The sequence below is a fragment of the Morone saxatilis genome, unplaced genomic scaffold (assembly GCF_004916995.1).
Source record: "Morone saxatilis isolate NCDOM2014 unplaced genomic scaffold, NCSU_SB_2.0 Contig24, whole genome shotgun sequence".
NCBI lineage: Eukaryota > Metazoa > Chordata > Actinopteri > Moronidae > Morone > Morone saxatilis.
In genome coordinates this window covers 1,273,453-1,286,639 of record NW_023339807.1, presented here as the reverse complement: position 1 = coordinate 1,286,639, position 13,187 = coordinate 1,273,453, and the positions used below count along the sequence as shown (strand labels likewise).

Below are 13,187 nucleotides of genomic sequence, written 5' to 3'. Positions count from 1 at the left end.
TTCCAATTCAATACAATACACTCTAGAAGGTTAAGTGATTAAACAGAGAATATGAAAAAAAGATTTTAAAAAACCCTGCTAAAAAGAAACTATTCATGGGCATAATGATAAAGAGGCACCAATGTGGCACTGAAACCAAATTAATTTGTTATGGTAAACTAATATTAATGTGTTAAGTTTTTGTGATGCTTCAATGCTTCCTGTGATTACATGTGAAGGCGTAACCACATTGGCAGGTGCTGACTGTGCAAGCAACTAAATAAAACTTGATCAAGTTTGTTTAAAAACTACAGTGCTGTCCAAAAATATTGGTACAGTTTTCTGCAGGCTCTGTACTCTATATCCACATTTAGTAAACCATGCAATAAGTATCCACAAGTGGATACTACCCCAATATGGGTGTGACCATTCTTAAACATAAAGCTGAAAGTCAGCACTAAGTTTATCACTTTTTAATTAGAACTAATTTAAAAAAAAAATGTTTAGTTAGTTTGAACTTCATTAATTTTCAAAGTGTGACCTGTTTCAAATCAAAATGTTTGAAAATGGTGGACAGCAGGGAGCAAAGCATGGAGGAAAGCTTCCGGAGCAGACAACTGTGTCACCAAAGCATCTGAGAAATCACCATCAACGATAAGAACGTAGGATTAATAAGCAAGGATATGCGGCCCACTGGTGCGGTAAGAGTGAATGTCTTGTCCTTTAGTCTTTACAATATGTTTTCCTATGTGTTGTCATACATTTGTACTATGTGTTATAAGTATTTTTTTTGATTGAACTTCACTTTTTACAGTCGTGGTCAAAAGTTTTGAAAATGACACAAATATAAATTTTCACAAGTCTGCTGCCTCAGTTTTTATGATGGCAATTTGCATATACTCCAGAATGTTATGAAGAGTGATCAGATGAATTGCAATTATTTGCAAAGTCTCTCTTTGCCATGAAAATGAACTTAATCCCAAAAAGTGTCCACTGCATTTCATGTGAAGAAGGCTTCAAGAAAGTCCAGCAAGCGCCAGGACCGTCTCCTAAAGTTGTTTCAGCTGCGGGATCGGGCCACCACCAGTGCAGAGCTTGCTCAGGAATGGCAGCAGGCAGGTGTGAGTGCATCTGCACGCACAGTGAGGCGAAGACTTTTGGAGGAAGGCCTGGTGTCAAGAAGGGCAGGAAAGAAGCCACTTCTCTCCAGAAAAAACATCAGGGACAGACTGATATTCTGCAAAAGGTACAGGGATTGGACTGCTGAGGACTGGGGTAAAGTCATTTTCTCTGATGAATCCCCTTTCCGATTGTTTGGGGCATCTGGAAAAAAGCTTGTCCGGAGAAGAAAATGTGAGCGCTAACATCAGTAAAGCATCCTGAGACCATTCATGTGTGGGGTTGCTTCTCAGTCAAGGGAGTGGGCTCTCTCACAATCTTGCCTAAAAACACAGCCATGAATAAAGAATGGTACCAGAACGTCCTCTGAGGATAACTTCCCCCAACCATCATCAACCAACAGTTTAATGATGAACATTGCCTTTTCCAGCTTGATGGAGCACCTTGCCATAAGAAAAAAGTGATAACTAAATGGCTCGGGGAACAAAACATCAACATTTTGGGTGCATGGCCAGGAAACAATATCAATAAAATTGAATTGAATTGAAACTCCCCAGACCTTAATCCCATTGAGAACTTGTGGACAATCCTGAAGAGGCGGGTGGACAAACAAAAACCCACAAATTCTGGCAAACTCCAAGCATTGATTATGCATGAATGGGCTGCCATCAGTCAGGATGTGGCCCAGAAGTTAATTGACAGCATGCCAGGGCGAATTGCAGAGGTTTTGAAAAAGAGGGGTCAACACTGTAAAGATTGACTCTTTGCATAAACTTAATGTAAATGTAAATAAAAAATGTTGACACAGATGAAATGCTTCTGATCTTGTAACCAAAACGTTTGACCACGACTGTACCTGTACAATGGACTTACCAAGGCCAGTGTGTCTGACTCTGATCACAGTTGTGACCAGTAATCCTACACAAGCTACTGCCCCTGTTACATCTATCTGTCTGTCTATCTTGACAAGCTAAATCAATGTTCTGCCATTATACAATTAACACTATGAATTTCTTTCAGTTCAACTGCTTTATTTTACAAAGCTGCCTCAACTAACAATACAACAAATCTTCCACTACTGTACATCTGGATCAAAATAAAAAGAACTGTATCATGTCTTTTGTCTAGAGAAGCTCCTTCAAACCTGTGTTTCAAACTGGCAGGGTGGAGTTTAAAGAATGTTGGCATTTGTTAACTAAGGTGGATCTAACAAAAATAAAACATCAATGCACCTTGATAATGTCATGTTCACATAATTTGTCATATTGATTGGTTGCAGAATATCATGAAGGCCGGTCTGGCTGCGTGTGCCACCAGAGTCATTCTGTTTCAAACTGAGTAGAGTGACTGACACTGTTGTTTTGCTCATCTACAACTGTGAATTAGGGATTTAGTTTGACTAAGCCAGAGTGAAAGACTGATAAAGACTGCTCGGTGGAGTGTTACAATGTGTCTGTCCACTCTGAATGGAGTTACGATGTCACTATAATATGCAAGGTAAAATTACTGCTTTTGTTTATGGAGTCTGGTGGTGAGCGATGGCAATATTACGGCTGTTTCTGCTTAAACTAAAGGTCGATCTCTATAGGGATTCTTTCAATAATGTTGTCAGATTGGACAATTAAATAGATACATTTGCCAAAGACAGTTTTGGTGAGTTTTATTTAGTTTCTGTCAAGTTTGACAAGTGTTTTATAATGATTTACTGGTTTTGCAGGTGTAGCATCCATTGTTTTGAATTGGAATCAGAATCACTTTTATTGGCCAAGTATGTGTACACATACAAGGAATTTGACTCTTATGTTGCTCTCAATGTACAAACATAGATTAACTTATATGTACAGTTATACATATCTATAAACAAACATTTGTAGACAGTAGACAGTAGTGCAATGGTGCAGAGTGCAAAGGATGCTGAAATAAATATTTTACGTATAAGTCTGAGATGCTGGTGTTCTAGTGCAACATCTAGTGGCAAGTGGATTTTGTATATATAACCTTTAAGAATGCATTTTTGCACAGAATAAGGCATATGGTAATGTGTCCCTCTCTTACACTAAAATTGCTTAAAGAAGGAATTTATTTCCAGTCTGTATTAACCGGGAAAACAATTACAACAAATAGGCATTTGAGTATTTATTGAGTATTGACCCTATCCTTTAAACCAAACTAAGGACTAAACGTTACGATATGTCCCATCTAGGCCTCAGCTGCTCAGACTTTGACCTTTTATATCATCTGTCTGTTGTGAGTTTATGGAAGTCCAATATTAAATTCCCTCAGTACCCTTTTAAAGGTTGTCCAAAAATAAATTAAAACTAGTCACACTACTCTTTGTGCAATGGTGCCAGTACTTTATATATACAGTCCTACAATTTTCATGGAATGCACAGAGAATATTGAGATTATTGTTGAGATAAACGTTCTCCTCAATTTCCCGCTCACTTAACTGAATGACACACGCTGTAAAACCCAGAGCAACACAACCAAAATCCCTCCAGAATACTATGTCAGATTCACGGCTCATTAATGCCCAATTGCCCGTATCTCCACTCATTACAATGCAGATAGAAGCACCTAAATCATAACTCCACAATATAACAGATGTATAACATTACTCTCATCTTCTGCGCCAGGATACATTAGTTCTACAGTGTTTACCAGATGTATGTCAATGTCAGTCTATGATCCACTACATCCACAAGTTTTGAGGGCTATGATCAACAGTCAGCATACGTTCTTCTATCTGTTTACTTGGGCATTCCTTACACTAATTATATTCAACAGTATCAACACATCTCAGCTATATCAAATGTCAGCAGACACTGTCTTTGCGTGTTGCTTAGTGCCAATAATTCCAGAGCAACAATAGTCTCTGTTTTCAAGAAAAACACTACAATGCATAATTAATGGTGTGTGAACTGTTTGGCAACCTGTCCGTGGGTGTGCAAATTCCTATTAAACGCTTTCTGTAAAAGCAGTTCATTAAATCCTCTCTAGTTTGCATTTAAATCAATCTATCCAGCCATTAGAGGCTGGCGTGCTCACAGAAAAGGAAGAGCCTGCTCCTAATTGGAGCTACTGGTTAATCTAAATGGAGGCTCTGGCAAATGGAGCACAGGCCAAAGGGCTTTCTTAATTGCCTCACAAATACACACAAGTTGGTGCAGAGAAAGTAAAGCATTGTTTGGCTGAACTGTGTTATTTAGCCTACTTATCAATAGATCTCAGCAGGACTGAAATCAATCATCTAAATCCACTCTTTCTTGGTATTTCATGGAAGATGGTAATGTTTCTTAAACAATCTAATTAGAGAATAGGTTCATAAACCTGTACAAAAACATAATATCCTGTGAGAATTGCTCTTGTTATTAATTCATTGCTAAACTAAAGAGGCACAAGGATTAGTAGAAGCAGGATATTTAAATGAAGAGAACAGGAGTGCAGGACGTTTTTATGGAATCAGGATGGTGGCTATCTTTTAAAGCATGCCAAAAGTTTTGGATTGATTTCCTACTTGTGAGCACAGTACTGTACACCTCAGTGAGGGATAATTGCCCGAGATAGATCTTTTCTGGTCAAATGTACATTAATGTCATGTGTGATTGCACATGCAAGCTTTGAAAGATATTATTAGTGGTGCATTCATGGACCAAACATCGAGTGCTGATGCCAAAAACCACTGACAAACTATGTCCTCATGAAAAGGATAGTATATATTTTTAGTATAGTATAAGTTTTATTACAAATGTCCTTTTCAAACCTTGGAAGTAAAATTTCACAACCAGTCCTGCCTTGCACTCACATTACCATTAGTAATGTTGTAATCCTGGTGCATCACAGCTCAACTCAGAAGTCACTCAGCTGCATGGCGTGGGTTAGTTGAGAAAGGTTATTTATGCAACTTTTTTTAAATATCTTCAGACGAGACAAAGCGACTAATTACGTTTCTATTGATTTCCTTGTGAAATGGAAGAACAACGGTTTTCTACTTAATACCCTACACCAATCGGAGGAAAAGCTGATGGCTGCTGACGACTGGTTCTCTGTTTATAATAAGCTACCAGGACATGAGGACTAAAAAACTAAATACGCGGAAACACACTGCTCTAGAAACTATTTCATCTTGTAAATGGCGTGCTCTACTACAACCTACTACCTTCAAGAGAGAGCATGCCACTTCAATGTAACCCAGCCTCTTTTTTATTTCCTTTTCTATAAAATGTCAAATATTTGATCTTACCTATGATGTTTTTGTAAAAAAAAAAAAAAAACAACATAGCTGTGTCTGACATGTTTTTGTATGTTTTACAGTACTGCCACTGCCTGGCAGATGTAGATGAATGTCTATTTTTCCCCTTGTTAATTCTTTGGCTGAGACATGCTCACCACATGGGAGACACCAGTGACATTTCCTGCAGCATTTACAGGAAGGCTTGTTACAATATGATTAGTTAGATATCTTATGAAGGTGGATGTTAAGGTGTGGCATTTATGACAAATTCCAGTTTGTCATATTTATGGTCATTCGGTGTACTTGAAATAAATGTTTTTCATGTGAGTGGAAGATCTTGGTCCAACTGTGATACTAGTAGACTAAATGTTGACAAATGGGGTGTATTTGTATGCAGTAGGGATGATTGAGTACGCCATAATCTGTATCTGTTCAAGCAACTATATTATCTGTATTTGTGTCCATATTTGAAGTGAGCAGAGCTAAAACTGGACATGGGTGGTGTTTAAACCAGAAGTGGGTGGGACAGGACTACCCTAAACTGTCTACTAATTTAACCTTGAATGTTATATGGGATTGGTCATAAGGGTTGTATACTTCATTTAGAAACATTTTTTACAGAACTGACATCAAAGCAATGTTTTTTTTGTTAGAGAAACTATCTACATGTGTCTATATATATATAGTATACATATACTATCTTTTTGTTTTTTAATAAATGTTGCCATATTTTCGAGTATGGGATATTGAACATTTTACTCAGTTGATACTTTCGTAAAAAAGTCCATTTCTGAACAGGATATCGTTTTCAAGGCCAAATTTGTGTCTCAGATGACTTTTCTTTAGGCTCATATAAGTTACTTAGTAGCTTACATGCTCTGTAACAGCAGGTGAAGTTACAAATTGTTGGTCTACTACAGTCAGTTTAGCGAGGGAAGGCATCCAGAATGCTAGAGCAGCCTAGCGACTGTGTTTCGGTATTGAGTTGCCATTCATTTCAATGTTGTTGGGTTATCCAGTCTAGTTAGATTAGATTAGATTATTACTTTAAATTCATCCCACAACGGGGGAAAATTCACTCGTTCACGCGCAAGTAGTAACTGGAATGAAAAAAATACAATCACGATAAAAAGAGCGAAAAACAGAAACTAAACATGATCAGTGGTGTGACGGGTATTGTAGAGCCTGACAGCCGGCGGGATGGGAAGACCTGGGAACCGATGCGGTGTGAAACAGTGTGCTGCTGGAAGGAGCTACTAGGGACCCCACAGTTCATGTAGGGGTGAGAGGCCTTGCCATGATGGATGTCAGCTTCACTAACATCCTCCTCTCACCCACTTCCTCTATGGAGTCCAGAGGACAGTCCAGGACAGAAAAGTCCATTTATCATTGACACAAGATTATTAGCAATACTGGCTATCTTTAGCTATCAGTCATGTGCACATACAGGTTCCCAGAGAAGCTTAAGAGGCAGATTACACAGAAATGTAACGCTACAAACGTATCACTCCTCTCCCGCGCCAGTTTTATAGCATTTTGAAGACACGCATAAAAGTTTATCAATTTTTTTTCAGCACAAAGCGCAGAGTCAGACCACTTGTCAGTGTCACACTTGGCCCAATCACATCAAGCAAGAGGTGGGCTTTACTACTTTACCACTTCCTTCCTGTTCTGATGCTGTTTAGTATGCCAGTACATTAGCTAGCTAGCTAGCTAGCTAGTTAGCTGTTTGACTGTGAAAGAGCTACAGAGTAGGGGTGTAGTGGGGGGTAAAAGTCAAAAGTAAAAGGGTTATCCTCCTCTTTGAAATGAAGCCAGAGTTTACTCATCTAGAGCTCGACGTCTGCTCGAATCTTCCCGGTAATCATATTTGATCGCCCAGTTGCGCACGCTGCCTTGTTCCACAGGCACACCAGCTGTTTTTAAAGCAGCTGCGTCTGTAGTGATGCATGTGTGATCGCCTCCTAATGCTACAAACAGTACAAAGTTGTCAGGGCCATGAAGAATCTCATTTAAATGACGTATTTGGATTCAATGCAATTTTGATACGACAAGATTTTCATAGAACATACAGTACTTTATACTTATCCCGTTAACCAACATTATGTAATAATATAAGTAAGATTCTGTTCATTTGTGTGCACAACTATTAGTGTAGGTGCAAAAATAATTCAGGTAAGTCAAGTTTAGTCATTTGAGAGCAACATTTTCTTTCCTATCACACCTGTTGAGTTCTGCATGTTTGAGAACTGTTTGGTTCTAAAACATAAAGCACTGAATATTTCCATCAATGGCAAAAACATCTCTTTATGTTGAACACTTTTTATGTTAATTTAATGAGTGCAGTGGGAGTGATGAGCTTTTTGCTCAGTGGTAGGGTCAGCATGGACGTGAGCAGCCAGGCACAACAGAGACCTCGCTAACTTTCAGCACTTATAACTAATTACTTGTGTTGCTGTGTGTCTGTCTGACGAATGATCAACTAAAAAAATATTCTGGATCTTTACAAGAAGTACCATGACTCAATACAGCCTGACATTTCAGTAATGACTTGAAATAACTGTTTTTGAGTAGCCTTTTATGGGTTTTGCCTTTACACTTTCTGTCAGTTTTGTACTTTAGTGTCCCTTTTTATATATTATGAGGGCAAAATTGGCTGAAACCCATTAGCAGCTATTTCATTTTCTCTCCATGTGGCTTGACTTTACCAAGATAACGGACATTCTGACACATTCCTCTCATCCTCCCTTCACAAGAGAACTGTCTGGCTGTGAGGCGCCTCCTTCGTGGATGTCATTAACTGATATTTCTTTTCTGGACAGAGAAGGAAAAGGGCCTGGAAGTCCCAGGATGCCACCCACCCGCACACTGGCATCCACATGGCAGCATCCCTCCAAACCCTTTCTGTTTCCATGGTAACTATCGCAGCCATGGAGAGAGGAGGATGTGGGAGGAAGAGGTAGGTGGGAGGAAGATGGAGTGGGGACGTTAGAGAAAGACATTTACTGGATTGCGATATGTGAACAACTAACGGCTTGTCAAAGTAAAGTGTAATGAAAACCTTCTGAATGCAGCACTGCCATGTACAACTCTGTGTGTGTGTGTGAGAGAGAGAGAGTGTGTGTGTCCTGATGTTCAGTCATGAAAATACCACTCAAAAATAGCAAACATGAGAAAATATGTCACTGCAATGAGACCTGCTCCTCTCTTCTTTTCGGTGGAGGTAAGTTTGGATCTTTTCTAGTGGGGTTGTATGAGGTACTTATCCACAGTCAGTGTATTACCTGCAGTCGATGGCAGCTGGCACTCCCACAGTTTGGAGAAGCAGACAAGAGTACAAGCACGGAAGCTAAGCAATGTTCTGTTGTGCAGTTGGGCAGAAAAAAGATGTATTTTAGCCACCTAAAAAGCTGGCTTAAACTAAACTAAAAAAAACATAATATCAGCTTAAGTATATGTTATATTTAGATTATTTTCACTGCTCTACCCCATTTTTATAAACTGCTAGCTTAGCTTCTAGCCTCCCGTATCAGCTGTGATTCAAATCAAACATACTCTTTTAAAATGAGACTCTTAGAAACAATTAGTAATCTTGTCATTGCATGAATAAATAGCTTAACACAATTTGTCAGTTTGCATTTTGTGTAATCCCCACATTTATTCAGTGAAAAAGGATTTGACAAAGAAAAATTGCCAATTTGTACAACTGTAACTGTAACACTGTGTATATAATACACACACTGCACATGTTGCTATCACATGGACAAGGTCTTGTGGTAAGTCTAGCTGGGTGGTTACAACATTAAGGCTAATAATCATAATCCTCTATTAAGAATATGAATGGAATTTTTATTCACAACCTAACTGTTGAGCTTTATTGTCAGAAATAGAATAATATATTTATAGATATGGCTGCCAAGTTTAACCACCATGTTTCTACAGTATCACAGAATGGACACACCAAACACTGTGTGGAGAAAAGGTTGTGTTTTTCACAGCCACCATAATTTCCCCTATACACTTGGAAGGACATCTTGGAAACTAGATGCCACTGGACCCTAATGAAGGCCGCAGCACCAAACATGTCAGTCTAACAATAGATACATTCTTAATTCTACATAGTTTTGCTCGAGTTTTGATGATTTATGCCTACTTTCCCTTCTTCGTACATGTTGCAAGTGGTTAACGTCGTGCCAGAACCGCCACTCAGACATCTACATCAAAAGGGCATGATGAAAGAAGCATTGATGACTTTGACAAGAGACAGAAGACAACCAAGGTTACAGTGTGTGGCATCACTCCGGCCTGTTAAACTTGAACAGTCCTTTTCACTCGGCCACTTTGTGTAAATGCACTGACACAAATGGAGGGATGGGAAAGAGACAGTGAATGAGGCTAAGTGAGACAGAGAAAGAGAGAGTGCTGCAGAGCTGTAGTCAATCTGACTAATCATTCTCTTTGTGAAATCTTTTCACATGACCTGATAGAAATGCAACTTTAATACACCTTCAGATTAACTCGAATTGGCCTCATTTCATAGGAATAAAGCCCACCTCCCACCGCCAGCACCCCTACACGCACCAAACCCCAACCTTTTCTGTATTCATAAGTCCCGCAAGGCTTATAACTTTAACTCTAAGCAGTGCAATCTCTCAAATTCAACTCTTATGGATTTAACAGATATGCATGTTTTCCCAACCTTCTCAGTCTCATAGTTCAGTCTTTCAGGCTGGATCTACCAACCTCGGCTTCCCTCTGAGCTGGAGGAGCCAGGTTCTCTCACTAAATATAAGCTCAACCCGCAGCTTTCATCCCCTTTTCTTTGGCCTCATTGTAATAAATCCATCCTCTCTCTACAACACAGAAGGAAACTCCTGCATGAGGGGGATATCTGAGGTTCACTTCAAATGTTCCATCAGTAAAACCCAACAAAAAAACTAAAATGTACTTCATCTGCTGCACAGTGCTTAAATACTTGAACGAGCCATTGATTACTCAGAAATAAAACATCTCATTGACTGACAAATTAAACTCAACAACTGAACATAATTGGCTAATTTTCTCATTGACAAAATTATTCTCATCACTTTGCCTCCTTAACAAAAAGGGTATGATGTTAAAGAGTGGTAGGGAATTCCTAAGTCTAAGAGATTAAGAGATTAAGAGATAAAAAATATTTTGAAAACTGTATTGGCTCACATAGTGGAATCCTTTCTGTAGGATCATTGTATAATAAATCCCTTATGTAATTGTTCAATTATTTTTTATAGGTTCATTTACAATGTCCCTGAGAGCTCAATGTACTACAGCTTAAAAAACACATGCAAATAGATAAAACACGAGCAAATTAAGAAAACATCTTCTCCAATTTGGCAATACATGAGAGGCATTTAGAAAAAAAACACTGCAAATAGAGAAACCACAACCAAATAACACAAACAGAAACTCTTTCCATGGGACACAAAAGAGAGACGAACATACCCCAGACAGAGCCAGGGCAGTGAAGAAACATGGCGGTTCAGTATAGTAGAGAGGATGTGCTCTACGCTGGCCCAGAGGTGTCAGGCCAAATACAAAAGTCAAAATGGAAGTGACCTACAACGGAAGTGAACGGTAACGGATGTTGACAATGAGGCGGATTGTTGCTGGCGGTGATTGTAGTTCACAGGGATCACTCTAATGGCTTTTATGGCTTTTGTGGCTTTCAACTGTTTATAATTATGTCAGAAAGCATATTACAGTATTAATGATCAAAACTAGTCAAAACACAATATTTAGAAATACCTGTGACTGAAAACTTTTTCAAAGTCTTTCAACTTTATAAATAAATTAAAATAAAAAACATTTTAAGATGGATTTTTAGGATTTGTGATTCGGTGGTGGGTGTGGTAAAACTCATGGTTCCATTCAGAGGAAACACTGCACAAAGCTGCAAGCTGGAAAACAACAACAATAGGAAACAGACTACCAAGATGAATACATTAATTTAAAGGTTTTCCAGTGAATTATTGATCATGCAATTAATTTCTCATCAATTAAACTGCCTTATATCCATAATATTATGTGGAGCCACAATAACAGGGCCTTCGGGGACATACCATTTGTCTGGAAAGGAAAACTGAGGAAACAATAACAAGAAGGAATATGACAAAATACTGTATGTGGAGGGAAAGAAATAGAAGAGGTTTCATGGGAAAACAGATGACTCCTCGTAGTGCACCACCTTGCTCAATAATCTAACAGTGCAACGCTGCAGACACGAGCACACCAATAAAGAAGTCACTAGAGAAATATTTGACAGCTGACCCCTGAACCTTTGTGACCCTGGCTGGGTGACTGAATATTTGTCAGTATCTGTCCCTGGATTATCATTAGCATCTGGACTGTGTTGTGGTGCTAGCAGAGCCACTCTGTAGGTCTTCTCACAACAAACCAGAGCACCATAGCCAGATAATGATCTGCTGTGGTCAGCTAGAAATACAAACCTGAGGAACAGTGTGTTTGTAACTCTACCTGAGCATGCTGGATCTGCGAGCACCATTTGACACCACTTATTTTTTCTGGTTGTTAAATTATTTTTTAACCATTGCTAAACCCTTTGGATATCTGTGGTTTACTTGTAGTCTGCTGCATGGTATTTTAAAACCCACAACACATTGCATTTGTTGATCATTTCGTCTTGTTGATTTGTAGGAAAGGAGGTGTTATTCCGTCTCTCTGCCCTACTCTGTCCAAGCCCATTGCTTCCTACTTAAGACATGGAGTAAATCTTGCTCACAAATATATACTTTCATTTATTAAAAGGCTCAGTCATTTCAATTCAACAGCTGCTCACTGTAGTTTTTAGCAAACGTTACTCAAACAAGAGGAAATGGTGCATTTGTTGGGGACTATTTTCAGTGGCGGATGAATCTACATTTAATGCTTAAGAATTAAAAGTTAATTGCTCTTTGAAAGTACTTGCATTATTATAATTATCATTATATGAGCCACTTGTACTATTGCGGGGCATGCTGCTATGTGTTCAGTTACATATTACCGTAAGTTTATTTTATTTTTCACTTCAGAACAATGCAAAATTCCTGAGGCTCATGGCTGTTCTTCTTTGAGAGAAGTCCATGATTTGATCACAACCATCAAAAGCAGAGCAACATGTGAAAAACCTGCTGACATCAACACTGGCTCTATAACCTAATGGAGTTTGATTGACTGGTAGCTAATTGGGCTGTCTCAGTACATGTGTATCGCTGTATATTAGTGCTGAAACAATACCGGGGTTCCAGCTTCTTAATTAACAGGAGTTGCTTCTTTTCTTTGTCTTATGAAATGGTAAACTGAAAATCTTTGCCTTTTGGGGACAAACATCCTTTTGAATAACTGTCTGTTTCTGTGCATATCCTACGCAGAGCCAGCAGAGATTAAAAGGTTGTCAAGATGATGAAAACTTACCCAATCAACCTAAGCCTCAATGTTGTTTCCTTTGTTGTTAATGTGACTGTTATGTATTTGCAGTTTGTTGATAACTTGCATGCATATTTGAGCTAAAGCACCTTTTTATTCTAACAACAGCTATACATGTTATGCGTATTTATGAATTAAAAATTATCTTTAATATATTTTATGCACATTTCTGGACCCAAATGCACGGTGGAGGGCACAGTAGTAGAATAACTGTACATTGTTGCATCTTAAAAATGAGATTTCATTTGAGTAATTCTTTTAAGCCAACTTAAATCTTTAATTGTCAAGGAGGTATTTCTATTAGATTTTACAAACTAAAATATGAGGTTGTGAATAAACGGTATATTATTTTTTGGTAAAGCCAAAAAGGTTGGGGCGGCTGTGGTGCAGAGGC

At 38.6% G+C, this 13,187-nt stretch overlaps 1 protein-coding gene across 1 annotated transcript in view; it reads right to left on the bottom strand.

The window, feature by feature from the left end:
• ascc3 (activating signal cointegrator 1 complex subunit 3) overlaps positions 1–13,187 on the bottom strand; it is a 141,758-nt gene that overhangs the window by 74,884 nt on the left and 53,687 nt on the right. The window lies entirely within an intron of this gene.